This window comes from Mustela nivalis, assembly GCF_964662115.1.
Source record: "Mustela nivalis genome assembly, chromosome: 3".
NCBI classification, from domain to species: Eukaryota; Metazoa; Chordata; class Mammalia; order Carnivora; family Mustelidae; genus Mustela; species Mustela nivalis.
The window spans coordinates 41,994,493-42,016,873 of NC_139022.1; the positions used below are offsets into that span (position 1 = coordinate 41,994,493).

Here is a 22,381-nt window from a genome sequence, read left to right on the forward strand (position 1 = left end):
ACAACAGACTTAATTTGGGGGTGCCTAGATGGCTCAGTGAGTTAAGCATCTGCCTTCTGCTCAGGTCATGATCCAGTTTTGGGATCCAGTCCCGTGTTGGGCTCCTGGCTCAGCAGGGATCCTGCTTCTCCCTCTCTCTTTGACCATCTCCTGCACTCCTGCTCTCTCTCTCTCTCAATCAAAATATAAATAAAATCTTTAAAAAATGCACTTAATTGTAATGCTATAGTAGCTATAAGACATCAGAAATAAAAATTAGAAACATGACATGTATTTTGTTTGGGGATATCTAACTGAATTATATCTTGTAACTCATTATATCTTATAACTGAAGAATAAGGAATATTTATATTAATAAGGCAATATAGAAATAATATAAAAGCTTTTGGCTCTGCCTTAGCTTTAGCCTAGGGCAGCCCTGTTCACTAACACTGTTTTTGCAATCCAAGTCATGCTTGCCTCACTGTGGCTCTAACGACCTGCTTATTTTCCTATCTGTGACCACACGCATCTGCGTGAACTTTTTGAAAACTGGGCTCCTTCTCCTTGACTGAGTTCCAAAATCAGTGTTACGTGCTAGACGGACAAAACCGAGAATGGCTTGTCATCTTTAAGTTTATTACCTACAGGGAAATGCAGATTTTAAATATACTGATGTTGTTTGTGTGTATACATATGCATTCTTTATATACACACATACATGGATGTGTATGTATATGTACATGTATACATGCACATATATATGTATTTTCAAAAATGTTTATTATTTATTTATTAATGAGCTAGAGAGAGAGTGCAGAGGCAGGGCAGAGGGAGAGGGGGAAGCAGGCTCCCCAGTGAGCAGGAAGCCGAACCCCAGGGCTTCTTCTCATGACCCTGAGTTCATGACACGATCTGAAACCAAGAGTCAGATGCATAACTAACTGAGCCACCCAGATGCCCCACACATGCATGCATATATATATATATATATGCTTGCATGCCTGTGTGTATATGTGTGCATATATGTATATACATATAAAGCTATATATATATATATATATATATATATATATATATATATATATTTGTATAGATGTGTTCGTTGGTGCAGTAAAATTAAAATGAAATAGTTGCATGGGAGAGAATAAAAGGTGGGGATATAATTCAGATGGGGGTGGTTCTGACACTCATCACTTTGAAGTAATATTCAGAGTGAAACTTAAAAGAGGAACACGAGGGTGCTTGGGTGGCTCAATGGGTTAAGCCTCTGCCTTCAGCTCAAGTCACCATCTCAGGGTCCTGGAATCGAGTCCCGCATCAGGCTCTCTGCTCAGCAGGGAGCCTGCTCCCCCTGCCCCACTCTGCCTGCCTCTCTGCTCACTTGTGATCTCTGTCAAATTAATAAATAAAATCTTTAGGAAGAAGGAGGTGAGGCGATGAGCATGGCGGGCGCCAGCGAGGGCGGGTACCCACGGGCGCGAGTGTCCCGCCTCGTCTCCTTCAGTGCGACCCACAGACCCCACAGCAAATCTCTGAGTAATGAAGAAAATTTGAAGCTGTTTGGGAAATGCAACAATCCAAATGGCCATGGGCACAATTATAAAGTTGTGGTGACAGTGCATGGAGAGATTGATCCTGTTACAGGAATGGTTATGAATTTGACCGACCTCAAAGAGTATATGGAGGAGGCAATTATGAAGCCCCTCGATCATAAGAATCTGGATCTGGATGTGCCATACTTTGCAGATGTTGTAAGCACGACAGAAAATGTGGCTAAATATATCTGGGAAAACCTCCAGAAATTTCTTCCTCTGGGAGTTCTTTATAAAGTAAAAGTGTATGAAACTGACAATAATATCGTTGTCTATAAAGGAGAATAGCTTTTAGGGGTTAACACTGTAGAAAGACTAATTTATTTCCATATTTGAAAAAGGTCTTTATATACCTTTGGACTATTACGAACTCATCACATACTTGTTATACCTCCACATTGTGTTTGGAGTGCCTGACTGACTGAAATCATTGTGGGTAAGACCTGTTGTGAATTCAAATCTATCTTAAAACCAAACTTGTAAAACATCCAGAGTGTCATTTAGAGAGTCTTTTATTCATAGATTAAAAATCACTTCATTTTCAGTAAATTGTTTGTTTAAAAGCAAAATAAATCAATTTTTGGTTTTCCATTAAAATAAATAAATAAATAAAATCTTTAAAAAAAAAAAAGAGGAACATGAATTAACCCAGTGAAAAAGGAGGAGAAAGGTCAGTCGCCTCTGAAAGTACTATAAGAAACCACTGTGTCTGGACTGTGGTGAATGTGTCAAGGACTCATGACATGATAAGAGGGAGGTCAACTGGTCTAGATTATGTGCTAGGCTCAGCTCCTTAAGACACTGGAGATTTAGGTGTAAGTTGACGAGAGTGGCATTGAAAAGCAAGGCTTTCAACAGATGATCTAATTTCATTTTTTTAATCTTCCTTTCTTTTCAGTTTTTATTTAAATTCTAGTTACTTCACATACAGTGTGATATTAGTCTTAGGGCAATATGGAAGTGATTCAACACTTCCATACAACCCCAGGCGCTCATTAATCTAATCTGATCTGATCTGATCGAATCCAATCTAATCTCCTTAATCTCCATCACCTGTTTCACCCACCCACCTCTCTGCTATTCATTAGTTTGTCCTCTACAGGGAAGAGTCTGTTTCTTGGTTTACCTCGTTCTTTCTTTTTTCCCCTATGCTCATTTGTTTTGTTTCTTAAATTCAACATATGAGTAAAATCATATGGTATTGTTTTTCTCTGACTGATTGATTTCGCTTAGTATTATAACTTCTATATCCATCCACTTTGTTGCAAATGGCAAGATTTCATGCTTTTTTAAGGATAAAGAAGGTGATACACACATGCGCGCGCACACACACACACACACACACACACACACACTGGATTAATTTAATTTTTAAAAGAACACTCGAGGGACACCTGGGTAGATCAGTCAGTTAAGCCTCCAACTCTTGATTTCACCTCCGGTCATGGTCTCAGGGTCATGAGATCAAGCCCCATGTCAGGCTCCATGCTGGGTGTGGAGCTTCCTTAAGGGTCTCTCTCTCCCTTTCCTGCTGCCCCCCTCACCCACTTCAGCTCGCACTCTTTCTCTAAATAGATAAATAAATAAATAGTGCTAGAATGCTCTAGCTGCTGCATAGGAAATAGATCATAGGAAACCTAAAGTGGGGATTTCAGGGAGGAGGCTGTTGTATTGTGTAGACTAAAGTTATTGCTGATCTCAACGAAGGAGATGGTAACGGTGTTAGAGAGACAGAGGCAGATGGATTCATGATACATTGCTGGTAGGTTGGATGTGAGAAATGGGTCAAGGCTGACTCCTCCATTTGTGAACTGACAGACCAATAACTAAAAACATTGTTTCAGCACGTTGGGGTTTCTCTAGAGGGAACAGTTTAGTTGGAATCGTCTACAAATCAATTTTGGACTCTCTCAGCATGAGAGATCTGTGGAATATGTAAGTGGTTATCTCAGGAAGGCAGTCAGAAATACATACCCCAGGTTCGTAGCAGAGATGGACATGTGGGGATAATCAGGGTATAGGTCATATTAGAAGACAAGGAAAAAGAAGATCAACTGTGCAGAAAGTATAGGATAAAAGGAAAGAGGTCCAAGGCCTAAGCCCTGAGCAACTCCGAATTTTAGCGGTTAACACAGATGAGAGGGAGATCTGGAAGCATCTTGTGATGCCGAAGGTGAAGAAAAATCAGGAGATTCTAGTTTCACTGAAATATTTTAAGAAGAAAGAAAAATCGGTAAATGTGTCAAAGCTTCTATAAATTCTAGTTGAGTGAAGAACTGCAAAGGTGTACCTGGGTTTTGACAACATAGAAATCAATGGTTGCAAGTGGCCATAAAGAATAGTGGGGTTTCTTTCCCCCACAAGGTCAGGCTGTGTAAGAAAGTAGCACCCTGGAATAATCAGCTTTCCCCTCTCCAGTTCTTGTCCTATGGGCTTTATCTTCAGGCCAGATTCCAAGCAGCCACACTTCCAGGGCTCAGACTGAAACACAGTAGTGCGGAAGGAAAGAGAGGACCTCCGCTTCTGCAAGAACACTTTTCCCAGAATCCCACACCAGTCTTAGTACTCAGCTTGTATTGGCCAGAATCACATCACAAATCTAAGCTTATGTATTTTTTTATTTATTATCAATAATTTTTTAAATTTATATTTATTATACCCTAAGCCAGTTGTCAAGGGTAATGCAATGCCTGAGACTGGCTTATAAAATTGAGGGCCCATTTCTTGGCTCTGCAGATTGTTCTAGACTTCCCAGAAATGTCAGGATCAGAGTGGAACCATGGAAAAAATCATAGTTCTTTAAAGAAGGAGAGAGGGCGTAGGGGTAGACAGGGAAGCAACCAACAGTGTCTCCTACAGAAGAATCCAAGGAGGAAACCAACGATTTCACTTGACTTGGAACATTCCATCACATTTGAAAATCCTCTGAGTCATATTTTTCAAATATACGATATACCTTTGGGTGATAAAATGAAGTGGGTAAATTACATCTCTGCCACCCACCCTTGCCCTTTTTCTTACTCTAGCTCTCCTGTCATCACCAGCTTCTGGCTTTACAATGTCCTATTACTAACCTTCTCTATTTTCTTCTGTAACTGAACATACCAAACCACTATTTTCATCCTTTCTACAGGGGAGTATTGAAGTACTTTAAGGAGTTCATTTGGGTTAATAAAGTACCTCTCTCAGCTAATGTTTGAAATTTAAGAACCATGTTTAACATTAATGGGAAAAAATAAGAGGGAGGAAGAGGAGGACAGGGAGGAGGAGAATTATGGTAGAAACTGTTGGTCATAAAAGAGACTGATGGTGAAGAAATTTTGAGTAAAGGATGTCTCCTAGTCTTCTGCAAATAATTTCCACAGTCCCTGATTTTGCTTAAAACCATGGCTTTCATATGTAGCTAAGCTTACTCTGAGCCCACAACAAATAAATGCTTTGCAATTATAAAACTGTTAGTTCTGATAAGGTTAATGCAATTTGTAAAGCTTTCTCACAATATTGAATTCTCTAGCCTAGTATTCTGCTCTTCATGGCTGTTCAGTTAATATGATTAAACAAGACCTACACATGTAAATAACTGTTCTTTTTTTCAGTCATTCATTTGTATGCAATCAACATATGCTGGAGTTCCTTGTGTGGGCACATTTCCATTCAATTAAATGGGAAAGCAAGCATAGCCTTTCTTACTATTTCTCACCTCAGAGGTGCCTCTAGTTCCCAGTCCCACTACGAGCTGACAGACCATGGAAACTATACATTCTAACCTACTGTTCTTTGTCACAGACATGGACTATGAATTGTGCTTTTAGCTTTGATCTATTGAGTAAAGTGTCTCCTTCTAATAGAAAGAGGAATCTTTTAAACATTATCCAAGGACTCTAAGTCTATGTATTCTGAGTAAATGAACATCTGTTGCTAGCCTTCTCATTGCAGATCCCACAGAGTACAGGTTCATCTCCCCCATCTGGGTTGATCACATTCTTATCTTCAAAGTTACCTGGAGCATGATGGTGATGTTTGGACACCATTATAAAATAAAGTAACTAGAGATAAATGATGCTTTATAACCATGGTTTTGTAATTCATTTCAGGAATGGCATGTATCAGCCTATCAGTATTATTTGTTAATAATGATTGGGGTTTTTTTTTTTTTTATTTGTCATAGAGAGAGAAGCGAGAGCAAGCACAGGCAGACAGAGTGGCAGACAGAGGCAGAGGGAGAAGCAGGCTCCCCGCCAAGCAAGGAGCCCGATGTGGGACTCGATCCCAGGATGCTGGGATCATGACCTGAGCCGAAGGCAGCCACTTAACCAACTGAGCCACCCAGGCGTCCCATGATTGGGTTTTTTATTTGTACCTTGTTTCCGTGGGGGTATGAAGGGCTTCGGCGGTTAGAGAAGGGATAGTGTTATATATTTGTCAAAACTTTGGAATTTCCTGAGTAATGAGTTTTGTTTTGTTTTGTTTTGTTTTGTTTCATTTTACTAATGAGTTGACCCTTCAAGATGGTGCAGGTCACCAAGGGCAACAACCATACGGTGAGAACATTGAATTCGTCACCTCCCCAACTCCCTGACTTTTGGGGGAGGAGAACGAGGCTGGAGATTGGGTGATAAAAACAAACTCTAAAACAAGTTGGGTTTGGGGAACTTCCAGGTTGCTGACCATCTCTACATACAGGTACGGCGGCCTGCAAAGACCAGGGTGTTCTGTATCACTTTTGCATCCATACCTTGCACTATGCATCACCTCCATTAGATGTGCCCGAGTTGTATCCTTTTTTGTTTTTAAAAAGATTTTATTTTTTATTTTAGAGAGAGAGAGAGAGACCACAGGAGAGGGAGAAGCAGACTCCCTGCTGAGCAAAGTCCCATATAGGGCTGGATCCCAGGACCCTGAGATTATGATCCGAGCTGGAGGCAAATGCCTAAGCAACTGAGCCTCCCAGGTGCCCAGAGTTGTATCCTTTATAATAAACCTGAAATTGTAAGTATTGCACATCTCTGAGTTCTGTAAATTGTGCTAGAGAATTATGGAGTCTGAATGGAGGGGGAACCTCCAGACTCTAGTCAGCAAGGGAGATGGCCAGGTCACTTGAGCACCCTAAGATACAGCTAATATCTTAAGGCAGTCTCATGGGACTGTACCTTTAACCTGCAGTGTCTATGCTGGCTCTGGATAGTTAGTGTTAGAACTGAATTGTTGGACAGCTACCTGGTATTGGAGAATTAGAGAACTGGTTGTTGATGTTGGAAAATCTATCACAGATGGTCCCATAGCTTGAATGTGCCTAGAATATGCTGTCATGATCAGCTCACCACAACAGACCCTCTCTTCACCATGAATAGATGCTACACTTCTTGATATTAGCATGTTTACAATCACATAGGTGTGCTCCTCTACTGGAAGAAACCAAGTGTGTCCTATAGGGCCCAGGACCGAGAGGACAGAGAGGGCTACACCTGTGACCTTGGATGCCTTGGGATTCATGTTTCTTTTGTTGTTGTCACACTGTATCTTCTGCTTCTAACGGAGCTCTTCCCTGTGTTTTAGTACTGTGAATCTTTTCAGCCTTTGAACACAAGGTGATTAATGCATTCTTAGTATAGATCCTTCCAGCAAGCTTAAGTTACATTCTTAGTCATTTAGGCAGAAGAATAGATGAAGAAGTTCAAGTTTTGTTAGATTTATTTATTTATTTTAGAGAGAGAGGGAGATCGAGCTGGTGAATGTGGGGGCGGGGAGAAGGGCGGAGGGAGAGGATCCCAAGCAGACTCTGCTCAGAGCAAGATCACAACCTGAGCCCAAACCAAGAGTTGGAGCTTAACTGACTGCACCACCCACATGCCCCAAAAGAATTCAAGTTTTTAAAAATCCATCCTACCAAGGAAAATACTGGCATAACTAGCTATAATATATTAATTACCTTAATCCTATATATTTCCAAAAGTGAAAAAAATCCATACGGCTGGGAGAATTTCCCTAAAGTACTGAGCTCTTTTTTTAAACCAAAGAATAAAACTTAGGAAAAGAATGGGAAACAAAACTTTTAGTGTGGATTGTAGCTATTGAGCACACTTTGCGTTGTTTTCAGCTAATCATTTCATTTACTGATCTTTCTAAAGGCTCTTTTAAACAGGAATACAGGGAGGGTGGTCAGTGCTAATTATATTTCTGTGTTCATTTCGTATACCATTTGAATTACGAAGAAAATGTTGGTAGTCCTATCAATTCTAAATGGAGTTTAGCCAGAATATATATTTATCACATGCATCCATCTTCTTCTGCAGTTCCTCTAAATTATAATCGTTACATTTGATTGACTAATTTTAGAATTTTTGTGATTAGATGTAATTTTACCACAATACTCCTAGCCTTTGAAGGACAGATTTTTCAAAAATAAATGTAAAAAACATCTATCTGCATAAACAACTAATGAAAGGGAATATTAACATCATAGAATTTAAAAGTCTTACAGTCAAGCACAGATGAAGTTGTTTTTTTTTTTTTTTAAAGATTTTATTTATTTGTTTGACAGACAGAGATCACAAGTAGGGAGAGAGGCAAGCAGAGAGAGAGAGAGATGCAGGCTCCCTGACAAGCAGAGAGCTCGATGCGGGGCTCAATCCCAGGACCCCGAGACCATAACCTGAGCCGAAGGCAGAGACTTAACCCAATGAGCCACCCAGGTTCCCCAGGCACAGATGAAGATTTATGATATTTAAAGATAGTAACAAAGTGAAGGATAAGTGCTTTATTTGCTAATAATGAAATAATGTTAAATATAAGCAGTGTTATATAATTAGTGATTGGTTTTCAGGTGCCTCCTTCAAAAAATTAAGAAAATTCAGTTAATGCTGCTAATTAAGAATTAAAGGGTTGTTTTCAATACTACATGTCAACACAACTGTCTCCCTCAAATTGCATTGTCTATCGACCAGACAGTCTGTGCGTGGCAGATAAACCCAAGCAATCACTTTGCAATAAGCAGTTTTATATTTTCAGACATTCTGTGGGAATCATCCGCTTCTTGACAGACAGCCATTCTCCCCCATAATCACCCACATATGGGAGGAATGAAGCCAAAACATCAAGTTCTTATTACAAACTGGAAGAAGGAGTTCCAAATAAAGCACTATATTAAAAGAAGGAAAAAGAAAAAAAAAATCACATGGCCATTTATCCACTCTTGGATTCCTTCCCACATGGGCTATTATTTATCTAATATAGGTCTTTCAAGAATGATTTATTTGGATATGTTTTTCTGAGTCATAGATTACCTAGGAAATAGGGTTTCACATATGCTTTCTGGAAACTTACACTTCCTATTTGCTTCCTCTGTAATTTGGCAATAGGGAGTTCTGAAATTATTTTGGTTTATGAAATAGGTCACAACTTTAAAGGACTTGATAACTGACTTAAGATCATCAATATTAAAATATCTGGCTTTACACCACACAGTGCAGTGACCATAGTGTATTTTTAAAAATGATTTAGTTTAGATCATTTCATCAGTTAGAAATAGAGGGCAGTGCCCTAAATTAGAATTCATAGTTCCCTCCATGTTTGAATTATGATGACTTAAGTTACAATAATTATTCTATTACCTTTTAGCCCGATGAATGTGGACTAAGTAAATGGATGTTGAGAGCATATGTAAAGTGAGGATAATAGTCACCTCTCTAGAGTGGATCTTCCAAGATTGCATGGAGAAAAGCAAGAATGAAGATTCTTCATAAAGGCATTCTTCATGCTTCTGGCATTGTTTACCCTTTTTTTTTTTTTTTTTTTTTTAGATTTTATTTATTTATTTGGCAGGGAGAGACACAGTGAGAGAAGGAAAACAAGCAAAGGGAGTGGGAGAGGGAGATGCTGGCCTCCTGCTTAGCAGGAAACCCGATGTGGGGCTCGATTCCAAGATCCTATGATCATGATCTGAGCTGAAGGCAGATGCCTGCCTGAGGACTGAGCCACCCAGGCACCCCAATTTTTTTTAATATTTAATATTTTTAAGGGGGGAGGGGCAGAGGGAGTCAGAGAGAAAGAGAATCTCTAGCAGGCTCCCCTCTCAGTGCAGAGCCCGTTAGGGGGCTAGATCTCATGACCCTGAGATCATGACCTGAGCTGAAATCAAAAGTCGGTTGCCCAACCAACTGAGTCACCCAGGCATCCCATTTTTTACACTTATCTGTGGAAGACCCTTATTTGAATTATAATTTTTACATGGTAGTTTTACTGCAATATCAATGTTGAATTTTAAATTCTGTGGAAACTACATATTGCTAATGTTGTATCTTCAACAATAACAAACAGAGTGTTTTCTGTCCAACAGTGATGACAAAAAAAAAATCTTATATATCACTTTAGGAGTGTATGCACATCTCTTTGCCAATACATTAGAAGGCAATCAACTCTCTCTCCTTCTTTTTCTCTCTGTCTCTCTCTCTCACACACATACAAACACACATGTGCATGTGTGTGCACACACCCACACATAGCCCTATCTGACACAAGAATTCAGAGCTGTGACTTTCTAATGTGAAACCATTAGGCAAATTAAAATCTGAATTTCGTCTCCATCCTAAACAAACATGACCAGTGGCAAGCTGGGAGATGGGTTTCTGGGAGATCAGTTTCACCAAGAGTGATTATATCTGGAATGACTTAGTTGAACTTCTTGCAAAATAAGAGTAAGAATAAGTAAAAGAGTAAGAATGAGTAAAGATGTGTTTTCTGTGTGTTTCATGGTTTTGGGAAGGACAATGGGATGTTTTAGTAACAGACTGGAAACATTTTTCAGGTGGAATACACAAGAAAAGTAACAGTCTTGGAGGGAAGTGCACTGGACAGAGAGCAGGAGTCTGACATTCAACCAGTGTCTGGCTTCTTACCTCAGTTACATCCGTTAGTCTCTCTGTGCCATCTTTCCTTGTTGGAGAAATGATGAAGAAGAATGTTCCATGTGGAGATGTAGAATGATGGAAGGGATCACCAAGGGTGAGAGTGAGATTTTAGTCCCATTTTAAATGGAGTCCAGAACTTGTCTATTTTCCCAGGCTGATTGAAAAAACAAGCATGGTTTGCATTGAGAGACTAGGCTGACTACAGGCTATGCTGCATCCAGGGCTATTCACTCAATTCACTGAAAAATAGGGCAGGTTGTTCAGTTTTCTGAAAGCTGCTCACTCTGCCAGAAGATCCGTGATGACGTATCAGCTCAGAACAGAGTCCCAAGTTCTCCCTGATAATCCTCAGACTGTCATCTTTGTGGTTTTTTTTTAAAGATTTTATTTGTTTGTTTGTTTATTCATTATTTAAGAGATTCAGAGAGAGAGAAAGAGAGTATGAGCGGAGAGAGGGAGAAGCAAACTTCTCACTGAGCAGGGAGCCCAACTGTATCCCAAGACCCCGAGGACAAGACTTGAACCAGTGGCAGATGCTTAACTGACTAAAACACCCAGATGCCCCAGACTGAGACACCCTTAAAGAAACAACTTTGGTTAAAAGTAAAAAAAAAGGTTATCAGCACATGATAATGATAAAATTCAGGACAAATTCCTGCTCTTAGCAGGAGGAAGGACATTTCATAATGACCAAAGAATGCATTTATCAGAAAGATACATCATAAAGGTATCTATCTTCAGTCAAAAATTCAACTTCCAAATACCTGAGGCAAAAATTGGCAAAAGTGGAAAAAGAAATACATTCGTAATTATAGTTGGTGATATATCAGCAGTCTTCTTTCAATAACTGAGAAGCAAGCAGAAAAGATAAAAATATTTAAAAGACTAATAGTAATGTTAATTGACAACTCTAATGACATTTAGAAAACTTTTCTTGGTGGAAGTCGCTGTACTAACAAAGTTTATTATTGAAGTGATACTCGTACATAATATCCAAAATTCTTGAAGTAAACCAACATTCATGGGCCAGAGCCCTCCAAACTGGTGTAGTGTCCACTTTATTATTACTATAAAGTTGCCTATTCCTGAGCCTGTCCTTAGGCTTTACCTTCTATAGGCAGTGAGTAGTTTCTCAGTCTTACCTAAACCTGTGGCCAGATTAAGGAGATTGTCTGACATTATTCAAGATGAAACGGATTTCTGAAGAGAGTTAGTAACGACAAAACAGTTTTAAAATGGAGTTTGCCTAAGGAATGTTCTAGGCTGTATCCTGTGTCTGTGGACTGTTTCCAGGCCACCATTGATCTATGAATGTAAACAGCCTCATTAGTCCTGTGGATGCTCCTTATAGATTCAAGAAGCTGTACTCCAAGATCCATCTACCTCTCTTGATGTTCTTGCTTGACAGGCTGAAGGTTAAAAAGCCCAGAAACGATGGAGAGAATAAAGACAGGGAAAAAAATATTTTGAAGCAACTATGATTTTCTTTAGATTAACTATTCTCTGGTGATACACTTTATTTGTAGTTTAGAAAATCTATGTGACTTATCATTCCATGGAAGGAAAAGTTGTGCCAGGCTTATATTAAATATTAGAATGATTTAGAGATTTATTTTATTTTGCCAGAGGACATGGCATCTGAAATTTCTGGTCATATGTACGCCTTACAGCTCGATTCTGCATTTTCAAAAAAGACAGATCTCTCACATAAAACTGAACTGCAAATGTATTAAAAGGTAAGTTATAAAAATGAAAAAAATTTGTTGATTTTTAAACCAAAGAGGGTTTAATATTTATTTCATGAAAGGGAAAACAAAGGTAATAATGTTTGGTTGACCTCGAATGGTGTTATGAGACCTTTCTGATTTTCTCCCAATAGACACCCATACCTCGTAAAATACCTTAGTTTAATTTGTTTTAAATATTGGTAACACAATGAGCTACAATAGTTTAAATAAATAATGGTTTGTTAGTATAAATAAATAATATAAATAAATATTAGTTTAAAAAATAATTTAAACTAAAACAGTTTAAAACTGGAAATATTTTTCACAATTAAAATTATTGAAAATGTCCTTAATTATATTCCATCAACTTTTTTTAAGATTTTATTTATTTGACAGTGAGGGAGAGAGATCACAAGTAGGCAGAGAGGCAGGCAGAGAGAGGAGGAAGCAGAGAGCCTGATGTAGGGCTCCATCCCAGGACCCTTGGATCATGACCTGAGCCAAAGGCAGAGGCTTTAACCCATTGAGCCACCCAGGGACCTCATGGCCCTCTATTTTAAGAATACTTTTTTTTTTTTTTTTTTTAGTTTTTTCACTAAGCATTTTCCCCAGACTGGTCTTAATTTCATTTCATTGACAGGATTGTTTTACTTCTTGCCACTGCTATTTTAATTTTGTTTGAGTGAACATTTAAACCGTATCATGACTGTGTACTTCTTTAATATTTGTTACTTGAAAATGCACTCAGAGTAATTGCTTTTGTGACAAGTATATGTGACAACCGCAGCCTTTCCCACAAATGAGACGTCCATTCAAAGAAGTTCATTAAATTAAAAAAAAATGTTTCTTTTATGTATGTATCAGAAAGTGAATTTCACAAATATAAATGAAGTGAAAAGTTTTGACTTACCAGGTATGGTTTTAGAGTTATGCAGGTTTTTTTGTACCCCCCTTTAAAATTATTAAATTTTTCCAAATACTAATAATTTCCACTGGGTTTTGAAGACCTTTTTAAAAAATAATTGAATCATTGTTTCAAAATTATTATTAAAGCATCATACTGCTGTGTACTTAAATTTGTACTTCATAAAGTTAATTTCCATATTTTTATGTACCACCAAAATCTTAAAATGATCTATATCCATCTCCTTGCCATTCCTCTACAACCGATAATTTTTGATATTTGTCTTTGTTTAAAATTCCAGTTTTGAATGGGGGGATCTTCTTAGGGCATTATATGGAATAATACTAACTTTCCTACTTGTGGGAAAATAACTTGGGTAAAATTGACTGAGTAGGTGATTATTTTTCAAAAAGGTGTTGTTTGTAGTTAGACATAATCTTATGGGTTAATCAGAAATTGCATACACACATCAACAAAGTACCTAGGTTATCCATTCTGCAGTTTATTTATTTATTTTTATTATATATTTTTTTAAGATTTTATTTACTTGATAGAGATCACAAGTACTTCCACAAGTACAAGTGCTTCCAGAGGGAAGCAGGCTCCCTACTGAGCAGAGAGCCTGATGCGGGACTTGATCTCAGGACCCTGAGATCATGACCTGAGCCGAAGGCAGCAGCTTAACTCATTGAGCCACCCAGGCACCCATTCTGCAGTTTATTTTTTCACTGTAGTTGCTAAATGACCATATTATCATTGCATAGTTGCATCGGTATCAGACTCATTCTGTGTTGAATAAATACTAGGATTCCACTTCACATACTTATTTGACTTAAAGTAAAAATAATTTATTCACTTGAGTAAAGTATGGAGGAGCATCGTATTTCTTAACTCTCTTCCCCAAACCAACCAAAATCAACAGCAGCAAAAGGCAGTAGAGGATTAAAAACAGAAACAAACACTGCTTTAAGGAGAGTTTAAAGGAACATGATTCATGAAGAAACACATCTACGGTGATTGTCGGGCACCATGAACTAAGGATATTTGGCAACAGTCCTCACCATGTAAAATTTTAGTCATGAGAGAGTCGAGAACTCTCCAGACTGAAAGAGAGAAAGAGCCAATTGGAGAGGAAGGAGAGAAGAGCAGCCCTGTAATTAATCAGTCTGCGAGGACACACACAGATAAAGCCAGCTGCAAAGTTAACAGGAAACACCATTTTCCCCAAAGACAAGTTGTGTTGCCACTGAAGAATGCTAAAACAACCCCCTCTTTGACTGATGACTGCTCTGTTATCAGTGATGATTCCAGACCTATATTTCTATACCTATTACTGAATGTATCTATTGCTAAGCTACCCTCACCACATAATGGAACTCAATCCCTGGTTCGTTCCCCTCCCCTAATGTCAACTCAGAAACCACAACCCATCCCAAACTGATCTCCACATCTCTTAGAGTCTCCCATGAATTATTCAGATCACCCAAACCATGCAAAAGTGCCTTCCCTTTTCCCTCTTGTGAATTATCGTTGATTGGAGTGTTGCACTGAATTATCCAGGGAAAAAAAATGGTAATGACTAGTCAATATATAAATAGAAATCCTGGGAAGAAAGCCAATTAGGTAATTTTTTCTTGTTGAAGGAAAGGTACGTTTAAAAAAATCCAAGGGAAGAAAAAGAGAATCGTGTCTCTAAGAAACGAAAAGGACTCCTAAATTATAGGACCCGCAAATCCTTAGTAGGGGAGAAAAAAGGAAAAAAGAAAGAAGAGATTTGATCACAGAATAGTTCACAGATCTTACTTCGTGAGATAGCTTGATCTCTGTTATGGGTTGAATTGTGCCCCCTTCTCAAAGATATGTAAAGTCATAACCCTTGGTCCTGGAAACATGACTTTATTTGTAAATAGGATATTTGCAGATACGGTCAAGTTAATATGAAGTCATTAAGATGGGCCCTAGCTCAATATGATTGGTATCCTAGTAACTAGGGAGGAATTTGGGTACACAGACAAACAGGGAAAAAAAACATCAAGGGCTCACAGAGGAAGAGAGTGTAGAGAAACAGCAGCATACTAAGAAAAGGCTAAGGATTGTGGCCACCACCAGAAGCTGAGAAGAGAAAAGGAAGAATTTCGGAAGGCTATGTTGATAACAGGGCTTTGCTGATGGCTATGTTGATAACATGAATTGAACTGCTAGCCTCCAGGAGAGTAAGAGAATCAATTTCTGTTGTTTTAAGCCACCCACTGTGTGGTACTTTCTTTTTTTTTTTTTAAAGATTTTATTGATGTGTGAGAGAGAGCACATTGAGAGAGAGAATAAGAGCACAAGAAGGGTGGAGGGGTAGAAGAAGCAGACTCGCTGCAGAGCAGGGAGCCTGATGTGGGGTTCAATCCTAGGACACTGGGATCATGACCTGAGCCAAAGGCAGAGGCTTAACCCACTGAGCCACCCAGGCGCCTTGTGTGGAACTTTCTTATGGTAGCCTTGTGAAATCAGTACAGATTTCGGTAACTGGAAATTTGGGATGCTGCTGTCAGAAATAACCAAAACATGTAGAAGTAGCTTTAAATTAGGTAATGGGTAGAGGCTGGAAGCATTTTCAGGTAGTAAAAAAAAATCCAGATTTTCCTGAAGAGATTTTTGATAGAATTATATCTGATATGAGGTTAGTATTCAAAATATATAAAGAACTCCTACAATGCCATTGCAATAAGGACATATCAATAATCTGATTTAAAAACGGGCAAAGGAACTTAATAGACATTTTTCCAAAGAAGACGTACTGATGGCCAACAGGTACATGGAAAGGTGCTCAACACGAATCGTCAGGGATGCAAATCAAAACTACAGTGAGTATTACCTCACACCTGTTGGAATGGCTATTATTAAAAAGAAAAAAACAAGTACTGGCAAGCACGTGAAGGTTGTGCAATCATTGTTCTCTGTTGGTGGGTGTGTACATCGGTGCACCACTAATGGAAAACAGTATGGAGGTTCCTTAAAAATTTAGGAATACAACAACCCAATAACCCAGCAATTCCAACACTGGGCATTTATCTGAAGAAAATAAGAACAGTAACTCAAAAGAATAGCTGCATCCCCATGTTCATAACAGCATTATTTATAATAGCCAAGATGTGGAAGCAACCTCCTTAGGCTGGATGAATGGTTAAAGAAAATGGGCTATGTATATGCAAACGGAAACATTATCCAATCATAAAAAAGGAAGGAAATCATCCCTTGTACAATAATAACATGGATGACCTTGAGGGCATTATGCCAATTAAACCAGGCAAAAATACCTAGGATCTTATATGTGGAAACTAAAACAAAACAAAACAAACCTGAATTAATATATATAGAAAACAGGGGCACCTGGGTGGCTCAGTGGGTTAATCCTCTGCCTTTGGCTCAGGTCATGATCTCAGGGTCCTGGTATGAAACCCTGCATCAGGCTCTCTGCTCAACAAGGACCCTGCTTCCTCCTCTCTCTGTGTCTCTCTGCCTACTTGTGATCTTTCTCTGTCAAATAAATAAATAAAATCTTTAAATATATATACTTATATATAAATATATAAATACAAGATTTTATATATATATATAGATAGATAGATATAGATAGATATCTATCTATCTATATATATATATGGAGAGAGAGAGAACAGATTGGGCAAAATGGGTAAAGGGGTTCTAAAGGTATAAACTTGCAATTATAAAATAAATTAAGTCACAGGCATGGTGACTATAGCTGATAATACTGTATTGTGCATTTGAAAGTTGCTAAGAGAGAAAATATTAAAGTTTCTCATCACATGAAAAAAATGATGGAACTATGTTTGTTGATGGTTGTTAACCAGCCTTACTATAGCGCTCATTCTGCAGTATACACAAAGATGGAACTATTATTTTACATACCTGAAACTAATATCATGTTATATGTTAATTACATGCTTATTTTCAAAAAGCCGTTGAAATAGGAAGTTGCTTAACAAATGCCATATATGACAAGACCATACTCAAAAGTGAAAAACCGAAAACTCTAGGGTCAGGAACAAGATAGCGATGTCCACTCTCACCATTTCTAGTCAACGTAAGACCAGTTCTAGAGGAGTCTAAATATTTCCCCTGTGAGTCAGCCTGTCCTTAATTTTTTTTTTTTTTTTTAAAGAATGACTCTCCAAACACTAACACAGAGGACAGATGTAGGATATTAATGCGGGGAATGGAGAACTGACAGCATGTACGATTCCTACTTTTAGTTGTTGTTTTTAGCGATGAAGGAAAGGGGAAAAGGGCATGGAAGCAAGGGGCAGTGAAGTACTGAATCCAGTAATTAAATCTACCATACTGACCCAGAAAGTCAGATTTATGAGGATGGAAACCCAGAATTTCTTGGTGATTCTGTTACACATGGAGCGTGGCCCAGTGCTGGGTACGTAGTAAGCTTTCACATATACTTGGTAAACAACTGAAGACTAGTTTTATGACAAATAATATAGGTTATTCCTGTATTTTAAATACGTTTTGTTTTGTTGTGTTTTATTTTTTAAATTGGCCCCGTGTCTTGCTGCACAGCAGAGGGAAAAACCAGAATGAATGCTCTCTCTATTCTCGGGGAAGCAGATCTGAGAAAAAGGGACAGAAAAGGGGCTGGTGCATGTGTTTCATTTTCTTCTCTGGAGTTTCTCAACGAAATACATCACTTCTCTCTGGTAAGAAATGGACGAAGTGTAAGGGCCTACTTAGCCAGAGCGAGCCATTTTGTTGTTTATGCAGTAAACTTAGGTTGAACTTGCCCCTTCCCCCCAAAAGGAAAGCGCTTAGAAACAAAACTGAGCAGAGATAAGGGAGCCTAGATACAAGGACGTGTCTGGCCAGGTGGAAACGTCCAACCAGTGAAAGCACATATATTACCTCCCTACCCGCTAAGGATGAGCCAAGCCAGGTGGAGACATCCAATCAGGAAAGCACCTAGCTAACCACCCAAGAATGTGGGCCATGCCTTTTGGGCACCAATTCTGACCAGAGTGATAGGCTAGTTCAAATAACTACTATAGGGTGAATTGTAATTCAATTGGTCACTTGTGTGTGGCCAGGCTCAACCGCATGGCCTTTGCTCTATAAAAGTTAAGTCTGTGAGACTGGGAGTTGTCGCCTCTTTGCAAGAGATGGCCCTGGCCGGTCAGCTTGATTCTCGATGCTTGGCATGAAATAAAGCCCTGCTTAACTTTCAATTTGTATCAGTCTCATCCTTTTGTCAACAGACCCTTTGAGAAGGAATTCAGATGGTAAGATTTTTCTAGTACTGCAATTCCTAAAATAATAGGATTCAAAAATCTGAAGTAGATTTTTCTTAAGTGTTTAAAAAATGCCTCTAAGAACTACTTGAATTCGATGTATGTAACATAGTGCCTATAAAGTGTACAATTTAAGTTTTATTCTATGTGCATGACTCGGAAACCATCAATACAGTCAAGATAATGAAATGTACCCCCCCAACCCACCCCGCCAACTGCCTTGTGTCTGTTTGTGACCACTTCCTCAAATCCATCTCTGCACCTCCTTGTCTCCAGACAACTGTTGATTTGTGTTGTGTCACAAGATTAGTTAGAATTTCTAGAATTGTACGTAGAGGGAATTCGAGAGTATGTGCTGGGTTTTTCCTTTCTCTTTTTTTTTTTTTTTTTTTTGTTTGTTTGTTTGTTTTTCTATTTTCTCATGAAATAGTTTTGAGACTCACCCACATTGTTTTTTACTCAGTAACCGACTCCTTTTTCTGGAGAAGCAGTTCATTGAAACAGTATATCAGCATTTGTCCACTTCTTTTTATTGGATATTTGGATTATTTCTAGGTTTCGGCAGTTCTAAAGAGAAGGGATATTGACAGTCATGAATAAGTTTTTGTGTGAGCAGATGCTTTCATTTCTCATGAGTAAATACCTTGAAGTGGAATTGTTGGATTGTATATCATGTCTATCTTTGATCTTTTAAGGAGCTGCCAAAATGTTTTACAAAGTCTTTTTCTCATTATTCATACACAGTGTTTGAGAGTTGCATTTCTCTCAAAATTGGCGTGAAATGTGTATGATGAAGCTTTTAAAAGAGTCCTCTCTTAAACATGTACATGTTATTTTCTCTTCATTGTAATTCACATTTTCTTAATTACTAATGATTTTGAATATTTTTTCACTTTCATGTTTGTGATGCTGTATCTACTTTGGTGTATTAAGGTGTTTAAATATTTGGCCAAATATTCTGAGTTCTTAAATGGTCTACATAGAAATCCTTGATCTGATATAGAACTTGGAAATGTTTTTTCATCTGTATGTTGTTCTTCATTCTTGTAGAAAATGTGTTTTGAAGAGCAGGAGTTCATAATTTTGATTAAGGTCAATGCATAAATTTAGCTGATTTTGCTTGCTTGATTTTTTTTTTTTCTATTTTTGGATCACAGTTTGCTGTTTCTTTGTATCCATAGGGATTTTGTAATAGGATGCCTTTGTGGATTTTATTTTCTTGGTGCTGGATACTTTTTGTTTTCCAATCCATATTTTGGTGTTCTGTTAGGATATGCACTTAAGTTACTTGGAAGCTACTCGTTAGGGGTCTCTCCTAAATTTGTTAGGTGGGAATAGGACAGTGGTTTATTGAAGTAAAATTTTACCCTGTTCTGAAGCAAAACTCTACTGAATCCTGTTTGTGTGCCTCTTGAATTAAGAGGTTTTCCTGCACTGATTTGGAGCTTTCTCTCATACGTTCAGGTAGTTCTCTTCTGAGTGTCAGGTAATTTCCTCACATGTTTGTGATGATTCTATGTAGATTTCTAGCCTATTCTATCATAGCAAGTCTTCTATTTTTGGTAGGCTACCCAATAAATTCTAGCTTCCTTGGCTTCTTCAGACTTCCAGATCCATTTGCTCAGCTGGGGAAGATGACCATGTTCTGCCTTTTCTCTGTACCGTGGTTTCTTCTTCCTTATACTGTGCCTGTGATCTGCTCACTGGGCAGTAAACTGAACAGTAAAAGGGATTATTTCTTTTGTTTACTATTTCTCTGGTAAAAGATTCCCTTTGAATCTTGAGCTATTGTTTAGTGTTCCTTTTATTTATTTAATTTTTTTTCCTCATGCAAAGAATGATTTTGGTAACCTTTTACTCTTGGCTTCCCAAAGGGAATGATGTATTGCACTTCTAATCATAGAAATAAGAGGATTTCAAGGCACATAAATATTGCATATGATTTTATAGTGAAGTTGTGTGCTATATTATTTAATTGATTAAAAGCTCAATAAACATACAATGACGGTAGGTCTTTTATATAAAAAAAGAACAAATAAAGTGACTGTTGTGGTAATTTCACTGAATTATTTGTGGTTTTGACCTTATTCACAGAAGATACAAATTTCTGAAGAAATATATATAATAGAAAAAAGTAACAAAATTTTATTATCCATCGTGGCTTTTCAGAAATATAATTCTTTATAAATCTGCATTTTGTTGGAAGAAATGCTATTGGAGGGATTGCAGCTGTTGGGAAAGTCTAGAGAAATCAAATCCTACTTAGCCTAACACAGAGGAATGGAAAATTTAGTATTCCTTTTTATATCAATTTTCCATGTGGTGTAGGAGCATAAACATCTTCCAGCCCAGAGCTTCCTAGTGTCAGCTCATATAATAGGTATGCTAGAGACGTGTGATGGATATGCTTGAGATTCTGATTTTCTGTAGCCCTTGACAGGATCTTACTTAGCATCTGAAGATATTGATAGAACATCCTCTAGCCATTTAGAAATGTGATCTTTTCTTGCATGTCGCCCATTGTAGAGAGGTCAGAACAATACTCAAGCAGTTAAATGTTTTCTTGTTTGTTTTATTTTCTACAATGCTGTGCACAATTGATACATAGCTTGCTTTTCTGGAGGGAATGGCTGACTTGATTAGACAAGGAATTGACCTGGTGGAAAATAGCTGAAGGAATTTTCTGTCGCTGTCCTTGCTAATCCTTACTAATAGTTGTAAAATTAAAAAAAAAAAAAACACAATGTGAATCTGTACTGCATATACTTAAAAAAAAAGTCTCTTAAAATTCCCTGAAAAGAATTTAATTACTGTAGAACAGATTGGATAGGATATACAAATACTTAAGTAGTTCCCTAGGTTATCTTAAGAGAAAAAAAAAAAAAACTGGACACTAGGTTTTGCCATAGTTACAGTTTCTCCCAATATGTTCTCATCATTCCTATATAAGGATTTATTCCACAGTCTGGAATTCACTGTAGCTGTTTTCACATAAGCTTTGACACCAGATGAGCAACAGAAATGGGAAATTGTAGGGAAGGGATATTTTTATTTAGTAGAGGGAGAGGTCTGCTGAGTAGGCAATTTTACATCTTCTGGCCTTTTTTCTTCATTTCCAGTGAACATAGAGAAGCAAATGCAACAGTATGCCTTTTGTTTCCATGACTGATTTTTCAACTTAATTGAGGTATATATGGCATATGATGAAGTACATATATTTAAAATGTATAATTTTGTATTTACACACACATACACACGCATTTATATATACTAAGGAATCCATCACTGTTACCAAGATAATGACCATATCTGTTACTACAAAATTTACTTGGGCTTCATCGTAACCCCCAAACCACTCAACTTGCTCAAGACACTCAGGGATCAGCATTTCTGTCATTGTAGTTTAGTTTGTAGTTTCTATCATTGTATATAAATGTGATCCTACAGTACATACCTTCTTCTGTCTGCCTTTTCATTTAGCATTATTATTTCAAGTTACCCATATTGCTGCATGTATCACTAGTTCATTTCATTTACTACCAAAACATAGACCCTTTTCTAGACCTTCTGCAATTTATTTGTGGTTCACTTGTTGAAGGACATTGGGCTCATTTCCATCTTGGACCTATTACAGCTAGGAATGCGATAAATATTTGTGTATAAGTCTTTGTAGGAACATATATTTTGATCTGTCGTTTTTAAAAAATTTATTTCTCTTCAATGTAACAGAACTCATTGTTTCTGCACCACACCCAGCACTCCATGCAATACGTGCATCCTTAATACCCATCAAATGGCTTCCCCATCCCCCCCACCCAAAACCCTCAGATTGTTATTCAGAGTCCATAGTCTCTCATGGTTCATCTCCCCTTCCAATTCCCTTCAATTTCCTTCTCTTCTCTATCTCCCCATGTCTTCCATGTTATTTGTTATGCTCCACAAATAAGTGAAACCATATGATAATTGA

The 22,381-nt window shown here is 37.9% G+C and overlaps 1 pseudogene across 1 annotated transcript; it reads left to right on the plus strand.

Annotated features, from left to right (window-relative positions):
- Window positions 1-1,405: 1,405 nt before the first annotated feature.
- On the plus strand, window positions 1,406-2,061 carry LOC309862202 (6-pyruvoyl tetrahydrobiopterin synthase pseudogene; annotated as a pseudogene). Its single transcript has one exon. The product of its transcript is annotated as a 6-pyruvoyl tetrahydrobiopterin synthase pseudogene (transcript).
- Window positions 2,062-22,381: the final 20,320 nt, after the last annotated feature.